This window comes from Globicephala melas, chromosome 12, assembly GCF_963455315.2.
Source record: "Globicephala melas chromosome 12, mGloMel1.2, whole genome shotgun sequence".
Lineage (NCBI taxonomy): Eukaryota > Metazoa > Chordata > Mammalia > Artiodactyla > Delphinidae > Globicephala > Globicephala melas.
Window position 1 is genome coordinate 5500354 of NC_083325.1, and position 12743 is coordinate 5513096.

General features: G+C 45.3%; 1 protein-coding gene across 1 annotated transcript in view; it reads right to left on the minus strand.

Annotated features, from left to right (window-relative positions):
• IL1R1 (interleukin 1 receptor type 1) overlaps positions 1-12743 on the minus strand; it is an 87206-nt gene that overhangs the window by 41672 nt on the left and 32791 nt on the right. The window lies entirely within an intron of this gene.

The following is a 12743-nucleotide window of genomic DNA, read 5'->3' on the forward strand; positions in this document are numbered from 1 at the left end:
AACGGCCACACCCCTTCTCCATCAAATCCCATCCCAAAGGCCCCACGTTTTTGTCTAGCACAAAACTTAAGGTAGGATACGAATACAGAATATTAAATGAAATACTAACTAGGATATACTAGATAAGAAACTGAAAGGAGTCCAGAGAGAAAAAGATGCCTGTAGCTGCATAGCAGACTGGGTGGGGAAATGGTAGCCGCCTTCCCCAGCACCACCCGTAGTTCTCCTCATTTTCTTAACGGTCCCAGAGTCCCATTTTGCACATCCACCTTCCAGACGCCCTGGAAGGTAGGACCACTGGGAACGATCATGCCATAAAGTAGAAGCCATAGGGTGTGGAGTCCAGAGGCCTCTGTCTCCTTCCGGATGCCAGCCCTCCAACAAGTTAACCATCCCGTTTAAGCTTCTGCTTCCTCCGCTGGAGCATGAGGGTGATAACTGCATGTCTCTCACAAGACTGCTGGGAGGACAGAAGAGCAGAAAGTGTAAAGGGGCTTCGAGGAGGCTCCCAAACCCGGAGGCTCCTAGCAGAGAGCGGACCTGCAGGCCCCAGATGTGCTGGTTTCTGCTTCAGGCAGAGCAGCCAAGCCCCCTGGGGGCTGCAGACGGGCGTCCCCCCAGTTCTATCCTCCGGGTCAGGCGAGGCCACACTGGATTCCCAGCCACTGGCTAGATGCGAGCTCAGAAATGGGATCTCCCTATTCACCAGTTAGACCCCAGTTCTATCTGTTTCCACATCTGTCTTTTAAGTAAATCTAAAAGAACCGTACAGTGTGTGACCACACTGAGTGGATGTGACCCCCAGGCGTGCAAGAAGAAAGTGGTGAGGTTTAGAAGCTTCTGGAGTCCCGCAGATCTCGACTGGAATCGTCATTCTGTGGCACTATATTCGCTCCAAGCCCCGGGTTCTTCCTATTTAAAAAGTGGAGCGTTGACACCTAGAATTCAGGTTTGTGTCAGGAACTTTATACACGTATATATACAGATAATAGTTCCAGACACATGCAGATGTGCAAATGTACCTGAACACATACAAAGACATCTAGTGTAACTACTTTTTCATTAAACAAATGTGAAATATTAAAACAAATAATTACTAACCTAATTTTAAACCTTCTATTTGGGGCACCTTATAAATAATATATATGGATAAAATGGACAACGTGCTAAACTACGCAGTGTCAACTAACTACTCCATGCCATGCTGCTTTCAGGATTGGTCCGTATCTTTTTAAAGCTCCCTTCCTATGTAATAATGTACCTTTTCAAACTTGTCTTTACATTAGAAAATTACTTAGGGTGTTGGTAACACAAATCAAATACAAAATACTTTCAAATAAAAAGATGTGAAGTCAAAAAAAAGTGTAAAGGGCCTTATAAACTGTAAAGTGCCGGACGTGCCTGTTGTGAATGAGTGTCTTCCTGGTGTCCGTAGCTACACCACCCAGCATCATCCTTCATCTGAAGGGGCCACAAGGTACCCTTCCCCACTGTGTTTAGGGAATTCGTACCTTATCTTCTCGAGAAGACAACACTTTTGACCCTAAACCCCAAAGAGGGCCACTCCCAAATCAGTTGAATTTGGCCGGATTAAAACGCCTGGATGCAATTTACAGACACACCCTAGAACAACCCTCCAGAAAGATTGCCAAGTTCCCCAAAGACAGATTTGAACAACTTTTACTCCCGCTTCACACAGGAATAAAAACAACCCCCCCCAAAAAATAAAAATAAACCCACAAATGAAACTACCATCACCTTCTTACACAACAAACTGACAACCAAGAGTAACAGAAAGGACGCTTTCTGCGCGCTGCACAGGGAAAGGGGACTCCGCGAAGGTGCCAAAGCCACAGTCGCCCCCCCCGCCCCCCGCAAATCCTACCCGCCTGAATTCCGGCCCCGCGCCCCAGCGTCCTCCTACCTGGGCGCCCCGCGGGCGGCGAGCGGGGAGGCCGGCCGGGCGGGGGCGCCCTGGGAGCCGGGCGAGAATCACATCCCCGCGCTCCGGGCCGGGCTGTGCGCCCCAACCGGCTCCGCCCTCGCGCCCGGGAAGCGCGGGCGCGGCTCTGGCTCCGGCTCCGGCTCCGCGGGGGCGGACGGCTCCCACCCCGCCCCACTCGGGAGACGGGAAGACCGCCAGCCCCTTCCGGTGCCGTCCTCCCCTGGCGTCCCCGCGAGGGGCCCCGGACGGCTGTTGCGCGCTCCCCCCGGACTGAGATGGAGCGACTCACCGAGACCTCGCCAGTCGGTTGCCCCCCTCCACGGCGGGGTCCCTGGGCACGACTTCTAACGGAGCTGCCGACCCGCCAGGCTCCCAGGCTCCAGCGACACTCACACTTCTGTCCCCGAGCCTGACCGGCGGCCAGCCTCCGGAGCTTTGTGAACTTGGTCGAGTCGGAACTTCTGCGAACCTCCGTTTCCTCTTCTGCGAAAGGGATTTTAACAGCACGCACCTCGTGCAGCGGTTGGGGCTATTAAAGGATTTAATGCTGTAAACCTGGGCCAGGCGCGGAGTTGATACTACACGAATCACCTGCTACTTTTATTGTTACAGTTAAGCGCCTGAATGGGCAAGCAGCTGCAAGTGGTACAGTCTTGATACCGGACTTATTGGCCAGACCTCGTGTGCTTTTAAGCTTAAAACCTACTTACCCCACCGGTTCGTTTTGAACTCAGAGGAATGCAGTGAATGGGTCACACCTAGACCTCTGGGTGGGGGGGGGGAGGATGCTGGGGTCCTGGCAGCGCGCGCTTGGCTCCAAGCGGCCCTTCCCCTTCCAGTCTGTACCTCCAGCAAGTGACTGGACCCCAGCTTGTTTTGAGAACCACCTAGGCCATCCTTCCAGGAGACACTGAGTAAATGATGATTGTTTCCTTTCTAATAGAACACACCACCCCTTCCTGTATCCCTTCCAGGCTGGGCAGGCACTCCTTTCCCTAACCCATCCCTTGATATCCACATCAGAAACTCAAGAATTGAGATAACCTGGGCCTCAGCTGCCCCAGATAATTCTGCGATGGAAAAAAAACATAAACGATACAGCAGCAACAGCGCCTCTGCCCTAATGCTGCCTTGCGACCTCGAATGATGACATTTTCTCACTTTTTATTTTAGCTGGTTCTAGAACATGTATGGTTCCTTTTTCTCAGAGGAACTGGTTCACATCTGGGGCTGGTGACATAGTATTATGAGAACTCATCACATGTCCCATCTCTTAGTTTATTCCTGTTTAGGTGGCCGTTCTCTAAACCTGGCCCACATGTTAGAATCACCGAGGGCATCTGGACCTCCCAACGCTCAGATCAGTCCCTGCAGAAACTCTGCAGCTGAGGCCCAAACCTCAGGGTTTTTAAACCTCCCAGATGATTCCAACGCGCACGCAGGATTGTGAACAAGTGTGCGTCCAAGCTCCTACAGTGATGCCCTCCCTCTGTATCCTCCACCTGAAAATACTTCAGTGAGTGTGTCCGAGTGGCAATGAATGAAACTAACACAGTTCGACACCGCAGAACTATCTCACAAGCGATAAACTGTCTTACTATTTATACAATGAAGATTTCTGAATAGTTCACAAGTAGAAAGAAAAATTGATTTGTGCAATAATGTAGAAGTAAAAAATTATACTTTCCTTTTATTTTTCTTTTATGTTCTCGATGCTTCCCACCTACCCCTACCCCAGCTGTTCCACTAGACACTGGGGCCCCTAAACCCAGGTGGGACCCTCAAACACCCCCCCCCCCGTTATAGGGATGGGATCTGAAGACCTGACCTTCCCACCTACAGCCACTGCTCTACTGGAACCATGAATTCATCTCCTCCCTCACAAAGTGATGCTGACCACCTTCCCTGGATTCTCCTCCCTCTGTTTCCTCTCCTAGGTAACAGGTGTGTCCACCTGCCTCACCCCACCCTGGGTTGGAGGGTCTTCACGGGGTGGAGACTGTCACCCTACATCACTCCCTGCTCTGGTCTCAGCACCGCACAAGTGCTCTGGGTGCGGGCGTGTGCTTCAGTTCAGAGACCACTTCATGAACATGAGGACAGGTGTGTTCGACAAAACCGTACGAGGAACAGAAATAACACCCAGAGCCTCGGGACCCCTCCTGGAGTGTGTGTCCCTCACTACCCTCCCACCTCTGAAACTTATCCTTTGGGAGACCTGACCGTCTGCCACCCCGGGCCACCTTCCTTAAGAGAGACCATATCCCTGAGGATTTTCAGCCTCTCCCCGACCTGTCAAGCTGCTCAGATCACATGACCCTCCTTGGAGGGATAGCTAATATGCACACGAAATAGCACCCCACTGACCAGTACAGCATGCTCTGGTGATCTGAAACGCAAGGCATTCCCCATGGCCTATGAGGCATGACGCTTTGAAGGACTGTCCATTATAAACATTCCCACTAGCCTTGGCAGCTTTAAAGAGGGAGCATTTGTGTGATTGTTTCCTTGAATCCCCAAAGCCAAAGTGCTGGAGAACTCTGAGCCTTGAGTTTATATCATAAACCATCGAGTTCAGAAGGATGTACGGTCATGTCAAGAATGAAAGGTATTTTTCCCACCCAAAGAAGCAGAGTTAACCAGCAGGTGAGAAGGAAAGCAGAGGGGAGACCCCTGGTGTTTACTGACCCTGGAAGGTCGCTGAGAGGGGGTCCAGCACCCCCATTCTCCACCACCGCCAAACAAGAGACACCCTAGCCTCCTCCCAAGAGAGGAGACTGAGGGGACCCTGGAAGAGAGAGGCATCCCTGGGCTCCCCTTGGCGTAGCCCTGGACACCGCCCATGTCATGGCAAAGTCCAGGGTCCAGCATGGCCTGTTCCGAGGGGCAGCCCGACAGCGGAACTGCCCGAACCTGGGGCCAGGCTGCCTCACTAAGTCCAGTGTATCCTCGAATGTTCAGAGTCCCAGACCCTCCAAGGGGGCTTCAGACAGACTGAGATGAGCCGTTGCAGTTGGGGACCAGTAGGGCAAGCAGGATCTCAGCTGAGGGCTGTAAGTCCAGAGGACTGGCCAGCAGGCAGAAGCCGTATCCAGATGCCAGGACAAGCCTCAAGCAGTCCATACCTCCATCTCCACCACCCCTGAAGAGCCCCAGTTACTGTCCAGAGAAAAAAAAGCCACTTGAAGAGGGAAAATTCTGAATAGATTGTGCTGTTTCCCCAAAGAGACGGAGCCTTGACCCAGCAGAGACTAAACAACTCTGCATTGGCAAGATTTTCTTCTGGCCTCAGATGGAAATGAGGATTCATGAGCTAAGTTGACTTCAGTTGTGGGAAATTTTTTTTTCAATTACATTTGCGCCTCTGTGACTCTGGCTACGCCTATCTTTTTGTTATTTATGGAACTGCTAGTAACTGCTCACAGAACCACAGCGTTCCCTGAGATAGATTTAAAAACCACTGTCCTAGATGGACTTCCTTCTATGGCCTAGTTTTTTGCTCCTTTCACACATTTTCCATCCACTGAGCTCCAAATAATCACTTTTTAAACCTATGTCTCTTTCCATGTAATACTTCGCAGTTTTAATCGTTCTCTATGCAGCCTTGTGTGGGCTTCTGTGATCATCTTTCTGCCCAAGTTCCTCTGATTTTGTAAGACCTCTACCAATCAGACAGCCACGTGTGAACTAGAGAGGAGAGCTGGGGAGAAAGTATAAACTATTATAAGACTTCCACGGACAATAAACTATTTCTTAACCTCTTTTATGAAGAAGAAAAGATAGACGTTGCCCTGCCAAGCCTTAGTTCCAACTGCAGCCCTCACCTCGTTCAATGAAGGCAAATGACCACAGAGGCTCCTTGTACCCGGTTTTCCCCATGTTAACACAGAAAGTGCACAGCAAGTTCCAGAGGCCGATAGACTTAGTAACTTCCAAGAACTGTTAGTAACCTAACAGAACCAGACTGGCAGCCCTTTTCTTTTCTACCAGCTGTCTTTGGTTTGATGATTGCTTCAAAACAGAACACTGAAGGCACCAATGACCAAATCATCCATCCCCACCCAAAAGGCAGCCATTACCAGCTTCCCACGTCATCCAAGCAGGGCCAGTTGAAACCTTTGTGCTTAGTCAGGTGCAAGCTATGTAACAAAAGCACTGCTTTCCTTAAACACAGTTTTAAATCTAACAGTCTTTCCTGGTAGTTCTACGTGGTCCCACCACCATTGGCGCTCCACAAATTTCTATAATTCATCCTTAAATTTTGTCACTTTCCCTTTTCCCCAAGCACCTTCCAAAATCCAGATTTTCATGTTGCAGCCTCTCAACTCTTTGATACTTCCTGAATATAACTGCCAATTTCATTTCTCTAAGTGGTTTCCTTTTAATAGGATCACTATCGTACATTAAAGATGGCTGCAAATTCTTCACTCCTCTAATTAAGGGGCGAAGTCAGATTCCCTCCCCTTGACTCTGGCCCCCCCGAACCAGTGACTTAACCGATGCCAACCAATAGGATAAGGTGGAATTGAAATTTCTGAGGCAAGATCATCAAAAACCTTTCAGCTTCTCTCTGGGACTCTTGGAGCACTCACTCCTGGTGCCCAAAGCTACCTGGTAAGAAGTATGACTCTCCTGAGACTGCCACACTATTAGAAACACTAAGCTTCATAAAGACCACATGGACGCACCCCAGTCCACAGCCCCAGCTGACAGCCAGAACCTACCCCAGCCATGGGAGCGCCATCTTGGATGTTAAGCCAGTAACCCTAGTCAGCTGCTTTCTGACTGCATCCACAGGAAAGGCCCCAAAGGAGAACCACCCAGCTGAGTCCCATCAACCCACAGAACCATGAGAGATAATAACACGCTGTTGTTTAAGTCACTGAGTTTGTAGCACAATAACAGACAGGCAAAGCAATGACCACACTCAGGAATGTGTTACGATTCTCCATGGCCCATCCTGCACCATGTAGAGTCAGCCCAGCATGCAAAGTCTCTATGAATTAAAATGATGCCTATCTCCCTTCTCCAGCCTCACCTCTGAACACTACCCAGTTACAGGGTTCCTTAAGATGATGACTGTCTCACCAGCAAATAAAGGAAAAATGAGAGTTATGAGATAGTCAGATAGGTTTAGCTTTACATATACCATCTTGGGTAAAAGAGGTAACCATGTACTTTGCAAATGCTAACTGCAAGAATGATTTAGTTTCTAGCGTTGTCCTTTAATGGTTTTCCAAGAAATAGTGTGACCCGTGGGAAGTAAGCCTCTGCCAGCAAAGGTACTTGCGAGAGTGAGAGCAGGCCACGACTTCTGACAGTAGAAGCAGAAAGAAAATCTGGGCAGACTCAGGAGTGCCAGAGCTGTTGAACCATTTCTCTAATGTCCAAAGATTGTATTAACACTCACCTATTCATTTCTCTTGTCTTTCCTCAGAACAAACAATTTGGCAATAACCCGGCAGCTGGTGAGCTACTCCAATAATAATCACTGTTCCCCTGAGGCAGGAGGAGAGCTGTGTCCAAGGGGTGGGAGAAGAGGCCCTGGTACCACTGATTCCTTCTTTGCCTCTTGCATCCTTACTAGTAAGTCACTGAATTGAGAGCCTTGATGGTGGATGCTGAGCTATCCCAACTCTGGGATGGTTAGACCCGCTGATGAGCTCAGCCTATGGTCAAGAACATAGCTGGTATTGTCCTCAGAGGAGGCCAATGTCACTGAGCCTTGAGTCTTTCTGAGAGTGACAGTAGTAGAAGCCTACGATCCCAATCTCCCAATAACGGCATAAAAGATTCAGGATCCAGACCTGGTACCAGTTCTGGGCAGGAGACACAGAAGATCCCTTGAGTGTGACTTCTGCATGGGCTCTCAGGACTAAAGATTCCCTCTCATATTCCTCTAGATCTGTGCTATCCAATACGTGTAGCCTCTAGAAACATGAAGCTGTTTTAATAGTTAAAAATTGAATAACATTAAAAATCCAGTTGCCCAGATGTACTAGCCACATTTCAGGAGCTCAGTAGCCTCACATCATTAGTGGCTGCCATATTGAACAGCACAGTCATAGAACGTTCCCATCTCTGCAAAATATTCCATTGGACATTGCTGCTCTAAAGCCTAGACAATTCAAGGCCTCTGGAATAGGGGCTCCTTCTCTGGCCAGCTGGTTTTCATCCAAAATAGACAATCTGCTCATTTTAAATCTATACCTGAGCAAGAAACCTCTTCATACGTCCGTCTTTCCTCTCAATCAGCCAGGTCATCATTTAGACTGCCTTTCATGGCTCAGCTCAACCCTACCTCTTCACACCTTCCCTCTATATTTCATGTTCTCAGTTTGTATACTGTTATAACTACTTGACATTCATCATTATAATGCTTTGCCCATAATCATTTCCAATCTATATTTTTTTATTTCTCTAGTAAATATAAGTATTTATAGTAAATATAAGATTTTATATTTACTAGAGAAATAAAAAATACAAAACCATGTATTTTGTGGGGGAGGAAGGGAATCCCTCCACCCCCTGTCCCAAAACACTCACATCAACCATAGCAATACCCTGAATGTCAGAAGTAGTCAGCAGACCAGCTAAGGAGGAGGGTGGAGAGTTTTTACAGCAAGCATCACTCCATACTTCTACTGCGCCGCAATGAATTCTAGCAGAGGCAACACTGTAGTCCCTAGTCACAGGATCATAAAATCAGCAGCAGAACATTTACTACCTTTCAATTTAAAATAAAAAGGCCAAAGATTTTAAATGCAAGTATGCTAGTAAACGAAATTGAAAAGTCTTACCACACTCTATATTTTTGTCATTCCTTTCTGTTATTCTCTAAGAAATAATAATCACTTACAGTGCTTTCCTGTTGCTTTGACATATTAACCATGTGTTTATCAAGTAACTTGGTGTTGCCCAACTCAACCTGGCCATGGGAATAATGACACAGAGAAACAGTCTGAGAGAAGGTGCCCACCTAGAACCCAGGCTTTCCTAAGAGCAGGAAGAAGGGGTCCCAGGGCATCCTGTTTTGAATGCAGAGGAAAGCCCTAAGTTTCCTGGGATGAGAGTTTTCTTTCCCCATGCTGTTTCATGAAAAGGAAAGCATCTCGGGAATGAACTGGTGATGGCTGGAAAAGGATTAAGTGCTTTTTCTGCTTTCCCTGCTCCATGTATAGAAGAAGTGAGCTACGTACCTGAAAGACCCGGGAAAAGCCAGTGATTTGGGAAAGATCTTGAAAAAGTCTCTGCAGAGAGAGCGGCATAAGCCAGGGAGGGCAGGGAGCAGGGACAGAAGACAAGAGCAGTGCCTCGCCCACCATGGGCTCAAGGGAAGGACAGCCTCCCACGGCTACCACCTCACATGCTGGTCTTGTAAGTCTTCTACTTTATCTCAAAGTTTTCATACTGTTGATCCTACTGTAGAGGGTATTGCTTTTAAATGCCAATCCTGGATCTTCAACGCTAGTGTATGGAAATACAACTGATACTTGTGCATCGATCTTGTGGCCCACAGAACTCGCTTATTAGTTCTAGTCGATTTTAAAATAGATTCCATAGGCTTTTCTATATAGACCACCATGGTATCTGCAAATATAGTTTTACTTCTTCTTTTCCAGTCTGGATGCCTTTTGTTTCTTTTACTTGACCTTTTACATCCTTTAGTACAATGTTGAATAGAAATGAGGAAAGTGGATATTCTTGCTTTGTTCCTGATCTTAGGGGAAAGCTTTCAGTATTCTACCATCAGGTATGATGTTAACTACAGATCTTCCATAGATGTCCTTCATCAGGCTGAGGAAGTATACTTGTATTCCTCATTTTTGGATAATTTTTATCAGGAATAGACATTGGGTTTTGTTAAATGATTTCTATGCATCTGTTGAGATGATATATGGTTTTTCTATTTTAGTTTTATTAATATGGTGAATTACATTTCTTGATCTTCCAATACTAAGCCAACCTTGCATTCCTGGGATAAAGCCTGCTTGGCCATGGTGTATTAGCCTTTTTATACATTGTTGGATTAGATTTTATTTTGTTTAAAACTTTTATATCTGTGTTCATGAGGAATATTGATCTATAGCTCTCTTTTCTTGTGCTGGTATATTTTTTAAGGTGTTTTTATTTTTTAACATCTTTATTGGAGTATAATTGCTTTACAATGTTGTGTTAGTTTCTGCTGTATAACAAAGTGAATCAGATATACATATACATATATCTGCATATCCCCTCCCTCTTGCGTCTCCCTCCCACCCTCCCTATCCCACCCCTCTAGGTGGGCACAAAGCACCGAGCTGATCTCCCTGTGCGATGCGGCTGCTTCCCACTAGCTATCTATTTTACATTTGGTAGTGTATATATGTCCAAGTCACTCTCTCACTTCGGTTTTGATTCCAAAGTAATACTAGCTTCTTAGAGTTGGGACGAACTTGTGAGATGGGAAATATTTACTCCCCTTCAATTTTTTGGAAGAGTTTATGCAGAACTGATATTATTTCTTCCTAACGTGTTTGGTAGAATTTACCAGGGAAATTATTTAAACCTCAAGTTTTCTACGTGGAAAGATTTCTAACTGCAAATTCAATTTCTTTAATAGATAGAGGGCTATTCAAGTTATCTCCTGCTTCTTGAGTGAGGTTGGTAGTTTGTGTCATTCAAAGAATTTGTCCATTTCATCTAAGTGTCAATATTTTTTGCATAATTTTGTTCCTAATATTTTATTATCATTTTAATATTTTTACTGTAGTGCAGTGATATCACCTAATTTCTGCTATTGATATTTCTGTCTTCTATCTTTTATTCTTAATCATTCTGGCTAGAGCTTTATCAGTTTTACTGATCTCAAAGTATTAGCTTTAGTATCATTGATTTTCTCTACTGTATTTCTGTTTTCTACTTAATTGCTTTCTGCTTTGTTCTTTATTATTTCTTATCTTCTGCTCGCTTTGGGTGTAATGTTTCTTCTTCTAGTTCCTGAAAGTGGAAGCTGAAGTTATGATTTGACACTTCTCTGTTTTGTTTTTTGTTTTTTGTTTTTTTTTTTTGCTGTACACGGCCTCACTGCTGTGGCCTCTCCCGTTATGGAGCACAGGCTCCGGACATGCAGGCTGAGCGGCCACGGCTCATGGGCCCAGCCACTCCGCGGCATGTGGGATCTTCCCGGACCCGCGTCCCCTGCATCAGCAGGCGGACTCTCGACCACTGCGCCACCAGGGAAGCCCCCTCTTCTTTTTTAAATAGACATTTTGTGATGAAAATTTCTCTTTACGATACTACATTTCCATTTCTCCCTGCCTGGCCTTTGTGCTATTTTTGTCACTCATTTTGCTTTTACATATGTTATAAACCTTGCACTGTACTATTATTATTTTGTTTAAACAGTCCATTTTCTTCTAAAGAAGTTTAAGTAATAATTCCATTGCCATTTCCCATGGTCTTTATTCCTCTGAATAGATCCATATCTCTATCTATCATCATTTTCTTTCTGCCTAAAGGATTTCCTTTAATGTTTCTGTAGTTCAGATCTTCTGGTGATGAATTCAGCCTTTTATGTTCGAAACAGTTTAACTTTGTTTTTGAAAGATAGTTTCAGTGTGTATAGAATTCTACGTTGACAGGGTTTTTGTTTTTTTTTCCTTTCAGTACTTTATAAATAAGGCTCCAAAGTCTGCTAGTCTGCATGGTTTCTGTAAGAAATCTGCCATTTTGTCGTCCTCATTCCTCTGCAAGTGTGTTTATTCTCTGGCTTTTATTAAGATTTTAATAAAATTCAATTAATTTTAATTTAATCTTTAATCTTTTATTAAGATGTTATTCTTTATCACTGGCTTTAAGCAATTTGGTTACCATGAAACGCTATTTTTCTTTGTGTTTGTTGGGGTTCTTGGATCTATGGGTTTATCATTTTCATCTAATTTGGAAACATTCTGGTCACTAATTTCAAATATTTCGTCTGTTACTCCCTTCCTTTGGGGGACTTCAGTTACATGTGTATTTGGCTCCTTGAAACTGTTCCAAGTTCACTGATGCTCTGTTCTTTTGTTTGTTTGTTTCCCCTCTGTTTCACTTTGATAGTTTCTATTGCTGTGTCTTTAAATGTATTCATCTATTCTCTTCAGTGTCTAACCTGCAGTTAATCTCATCCAGTATATTTTCGTCTCAGACATGGTAGCTTTCATCTCTAGAAGTTAGAGGTGGGTCTTTCTTTCTCATATCTTCCAATCCACTACTTACTTCTTCGAACATATGGAATACAGTTATAAAAAGCGGCTTTAAGGTCCTCGTCTGCTAATTCTAACACCTGTGTTAGTTCTTAGCTGGTTTTGATTGACTGATCTCTCTCCTCATTATTTTCCTACTTCTTTGTATACCTGGTGAATTTTTTTTATTGGATGCCAAACATTCTGGATTTTGACTTGCTGGACGCTGGGTATTTTTGTGTTCTGGGATGCATTTGAGTTCTTGGAAATGTTTGATGATTTTGGGGTGCTGCTTTGTGCCTTGTTAGGCAGGGGCACAGCAGCATTGGGTCTAGGGTTCATTTTGCCCCACTGCTGAAGCATGATCCTTCTTAGTCCTCTACCAAATGCCTGCAAATTAGGTTTTCCAGCCTGGGTGGTAGGAATAGAAATTATTCCTGGCCTTCTGCACCATCTAATCCTTTCAGAGCGGTACTTTTTCTGGCCTCAGGTAATTTCCTCGCATACATGTGCAGATTGGTACTCTGCTGATTCTTTTTTTTTTTTTTTTAACAGAGTCAACAAGATTATTTATTTTCAGAGCAGAGAAGAAG